The sequence below is a fragment of the Seriola lalandi genome, unplaced genomic scaffold (assembly GCF_002814215.2).
Source record: "Seriola lalandi dorsalis isolate HSWRI2012SDOR001 ecotype SW California unplaced genomic scaffold, Sedor1 jcf7180002054519, whole genome shotgun sequence".
Lineage (NCBI taxonomy): Eukaryota > Metazoa > Chordata > Actinopteri > Carangiformes > Carangidae > Seriola > Seriola lalandi.
Window position 1 is genome coordinate 2,372,681 of NW_019525072.1, and position 5,496 is coordinate 2,378,176.

Below are 5,496 nucleotides of genomic sequence, written 5' to 3' on the forward strand. Positions count from 1 at the left end.
AAATGACAAATCTTTCAAAATAAAACAGATGTTGACTGAAGATGTTTCCTTACAACCCTCTGTAGTCTGTCTTTGGTGAATACAATGAACATGTATTTACACTAACATAACTTTTACATAGTCATGTAGAGACAAAATGTTGATGTAGGGCTTCAAACTTAATCTAATACATATCTGTAGGCCATTATTTTTTAAAAGAAGTTTTAAAAAGTCAATTATTAGTATTTTCTGTGAGATTTATAATGAAAAAATTAAAATAAAAATCATATATACATATGTAAATAGACTGTAACTGTATAGATTTATTTCCTCCATTTTCTGCTGTTTGTGTTTGTATAAACATGAAACAATATTTTTACAACCTCAAACTGTTTTTAGCAGCTTTACACAAAAGATAGAAAAAAAGGATTGTGGAATACGAACAGTTTAGAAGATCAACCTTGTCTCCAGACGGTTAAAAGTCCTGTCTACAAACCTCCATTAACTGCAAATCTCATAATTTAAACATTTTCCTCCATGATGCACTGTAGCCTCATTTGAAACAGGATGATCGTTTTTTCGCATGATCCCCACATCCTTGAATGCAGCATGAGGGGAGGTGGAAAGCTAAGCACAGCATGTACCCGGTGAAACGTGCAGCAGTGAGTGCCTGAGATTTAAATCGATGGTTTACAATGAACGTGTGTTTACAGCTGCAGCAGCTGCAGCAGCAGTGAATGAAAAGGTGTGTGTGACATCTGGCGCATCGCTCACTTGAAACTGCAGCAACCTTGTGATTTTCTCCTGTGGTGAATAAAAAGTGGTTGTTAATAGTAGTTCAAAGAGACTGAAGCGTGCTTTTAAACAGTGATGGATCCATGACACTGCAGTTCAGTGTATTGATCCATGTCTGCGATGGGAAGCCTAATGATCACTGGGATTAGACTGTAATTTATCTGGTGAACGGCCTCAGGCCACTGTGTTAGTTTGCAGTGGTTGGACTCTCGAGTGTGAGTCATGAATTTATAATTGCTATTGTCTAATTTTGGATTTTGGTGGAGAAATTATTTTACTTTCACCTCCATGTGTCTGTGAAAATCATACAAAGCAAAACCAAAGAATCTTTAAGAGGAAAATCACATTTTCGCTTGAACGACTTACAACTAAAGCTCTAACGTGTGATGAGGGACCACAAATTGATTAATTCTGAGGTGGACACAAGCCAAAAAGGTCAGGATTTAAAGGACTTTATCTACATATAAATGACATGATTTTCACACTATGTACTGTCTGAGTTTGTTCACACTGGGAATGTCTACTTACGAATGCCAGCAAACAGACTAAAATGTTTTAGTGTAGCCTTGAATACAAACGCTGTAACTGTTGGAGTGACAATTACTGCTCAGGAAATAAAACACAACTTAAAAATACCAAGGGAAATATTTTCTACTTGGTGTGTTGTGCTGTCTGTTAGATTTAAATTAGCAGTACTGTATTAAAATTGAGTTATTTCTTGAATAATAAGTAGCTCCTGCCGACTAGCTGTGTCTCACAACCTTTGGAGGTGGCATTTGTAGACCGGTTGTGTCACAGCGGCGTGACTGTCCCATTTCTAAGGCTCCTTCAAATGATGCAGAGAAACGCATCCTTCTTTTCCTTGGCAACGAAGACTCCAGCAGGTGGATCCTTTGTTCCAGTGTAGCCGAGATAAGTGACAGAAGGGAGTATCTCCGACACATTGTTTCAGTTACTGCCTTTCTGCCCAAACTGCATTTCTTTCTGTGGCCACAGTGAAATGGATGACAGTCTCAAACAAGGGAACTTTCTTGAATGTATGCAGCTGCTACAAAGGTTTGACCCTTTCCTGCAGAAATACAAAAGTCTTGCCAATACTACATGATGTACATACAGATGTTGTTCACAGAGGTCACAGCGCAGATAATTCAAGAAATAAAGGAATAAAAGATGTACGCGGTAATGGTAAACAAAGCCATGCACACAGAACAACTCGCTGTATGTGTGTGGTAGGAGGTTTCCATGTGTGGCTATGGTGCAAAGGTAATCACAAATGCAGTCGAGCAGGTTCTTGTGTCCAACAACATTTCTGACCTGAAAGTTGTGGCCCAAACATATGATGGTGCAGCAGTGATGAGTGGATCTGTTCGAATGGTGCAAGCTTGTTTCAGAGAAAAATATCCAGAGACTGTCTCTGTGCATTGCTATGCACATGACCTCAACTTGGTCCTTTGCCACACCTGCAATGCCATTCCTGAATGTGCTTGTGTCTGATCTGCTTGACCACCTCTATGCATTTTTTAGTGTCTAGTCAACCACAACCAGTTTGCTGCCATTCAGAAAGAGCTCCACATTGAGCAGGGAGAGATTGTACAAATATCAGACACCCAATGGTCAATGTCAGTTGTGCTCTGTTGATACACTGCTGAAGAATTTTGCTACAGTCATGAAATCCCTTCAGACGATCAAAACATCAACAGCACTAGGTCTTCATTCAAAATGATCCAAACTCCCTGTGGTCCACCTGCTGGTCGTGTTCAAAAAGTTGCTTGGCATCACTGAAGGGTTTCACAGAGTTGTCCAGAAAGAAAGTGCACAGGCGGCACACTATAAAAGTGCTGTCCAGTCAGCCGGTGAAGTGAACAGAAGACAAATATGTGAGGAGAGCAACACCCAGGAGCCCTCTCTCGGTTCGAGAAGGACACAGAAGAGGATGGAAGACTTTGTTGTGGAGGTGTCATGTGGGTCAGGCTCAGACCTGCTCAATGATTCAGAACATCTCAAGCAGAGGCATTTCTACCCCTTACCGATGAGCTGGAGACTTGTTTTTCTAGTGTTGGGAGAGAGGTCATGATTGGCACCCAAGCATGTCACCCGGCCGCTGAAACCTTCGTCTGAAATATCCAACTAGTCCAAGAAGAGGTCTTGGTGGCGAAAAGCTTTTTGAGCAGGAAGGGGGCCGATGCCATCCCAGACATTCTGAGTGTGTTCAAGCTCCTTGATGCCGTGATGCTTCCATCATTGAAGGCAATCTTACAGGTGGCCCTTACCATCCCGGGCAGGAGCTGCAGCTGTGGGGTCAGGAGAGGCTCAATGATCTGAGAGAGAGCTGGTTTGTGGCCTTGATAATGACAAAGTGATTGACTGATTCGCTCAACTGAAGTCAAGACGCCACACCCTGATGCTTCCTCCCCAGTAAAAATAGTATATATTTGCACACAACACAACAACGACCAGGAGAGAAGAGGAGATACAGCTAGAAGAATGAAGATTTTGGGGATGGAAAGACTAACAGAAAACAAAGGAGTGGTATGGAGTGGAAAAACACAGTGAAGATGGGCCAACAATAGACCGGCAATGTTCATGGATAAAATACGAGAGAGGGAAAGAGAGAGAGAATTTGAAAGAGCAACAAGCACAACAGAGCAAAGGATGAGGCTGTGAAGATAGATGTTATCAGATGGAGAGAGCGCAGGATCCACTGTTTACTCTGCAGTAAGTAATAAATAGCATTAGAATGCTGATTGATGTACATCTGCTGCTGCATGGAGTATCAGCCTGTAGCTGGCATCTAATAGTGCTGCTGTGACTGTCAGTCCGTCTGGAATCATGAGCACTGATGACTGTTTAACCCCTATGGGATGAAACAGTGCATGGTGGTTTACTTTTGTATAATCTGATATTGGTTGGTGTGTTGAAATGAATGGTTAAGTCTCCTTTATGTATAAAATGAACTGATTAAAAAAAGATGTGTTCCTGATCTAATCATCACATCAAAAAATGGGAGATTTGGTTAGATTTTTGTTTGCGTATGCTGACTGCATCCTTTTTATGACCGGGACAGGAGAGAGGAAAAGAGAACAGGAGGAGAGAGCAGAGGAGATGAGGTCTAAACGTCTGCTAAACATCACAATGTCAGTTAGCCAATGTCGGGTTTTGACATTAACCTGATTTTCATTTCCATCCAAAATTTCTAATGCCGGACAAAATTTCTGTCTGACATTAGAGCCATTAGAGTCCAACGACTTTCTGTTTTGTGTGTCACTCACAGTTGTATGCTTCCTCCAAACTGCAACCCCGCTTTCCACCATGATCGTTCAGCTGGGTGAAGGTGAGAAAGGAGCCAGGGTTTGAACTCTTTCTCGCTCTTTTCTCATTCTTGTCACAACTATTTCTGTCACTTTTAATGTGAACTGAGTGCAACATTACGGGTCTCTCCCAGGAGAGACCGGTTGAAAATGTGCATCATTATCCCCATATTAAACAATATCGCCCCTGTATATGGCAGCTGGCTCTTCACTCCACCTTCGAGTGTGGCTGTTCGATATGACAAAGTACTTCTGTCTGAACATAAAGAAAGCAGAAAGAACAGAACAGAGCAGAAAGAAGAGATGATGTGACACTTACATTATGAATTTATCGCTCATGACTCCTTTTGAAAGGCCGAGCTCCAACAACCAAGGGCTTTGACCACAGCTGCAGCTGGCTACAGATGTTACCTGGCTGCAGGCTGAAGCTGTTACTGTGGATATAGCTGTTGCTGTAGGGTTGTGCTGTTTCTATGGATATGTCTGCAGCTGGATATGAAATCAAGCCCATACCCCTCACGTCCAAGATCACTTCCAGTGTTAGCAGGTCCTGTTGCATGAGTTTCCCCTCTTTGTATGTGTTTTTGTATTTGTTCCTTAATCCTTAATGCTTGCGCTCAATATATACTGAGAAAAAGACAGAAGCAAAAGCAAGTTGAAAAGATGAGTATTCCTTTGTGAGTTACAAGCAATTTTTTGAAAAAAAAGTACGTAAACTAAACAAGAAATGCAGTTGAGTTAAAGGTCAGGAAAAGTGCAGGAAATTATAATGAACAGATGTCAGTGACACAAACTCTGAGAATAATATATGAATATTCTGCGAGTGTCCTCACCTGCCAGGGCTTGTTCCCACAGAAACATGACGTTAGAGGATCATTTTAATTCATTGCGTCCTGAGTCATCAGCTGTGTCGCCACAGCAGATTGCCATTCTGCAGGCGAAGGAATCAGCCTCAGGGGAGACAACTTAAGAGCCAGGATGCAGGAAAACTAGCAGCAGCGAGGAGGTAAAATACAAAGATCTTTTTTTTTTACTATATAATCACTGCTGAATTCATCCCAGAGTTGATTTTTTCACTTCAAATATCACCTCAAACATCTCTGTCTGACAGCTTCTAGAAACATCTTGAATCACACCTCACAGTTATATGTTCGTATCTGAGGAGACAAAGTGGTTCCCCTGTCAGTTTTGCAGTCGTGTCCTCTTGCTGCCCGGGATGAGAGCGCTTTTAAAATTGACCAGCTGACAACACCTTAAATCAGACTGGGAGTAAAAATCCCCAAAGAGGAGGAGGAGAAGGAGGAGAGGGAGAGGTGACTCTGGCATTTGTGTATTTCTCCAGGGAGATGTGTGTCCTCAGTTAGTAATTACGGGAAAGTGCATGTCTGAGGAGACAAAGAGAGACAAAGAGGGG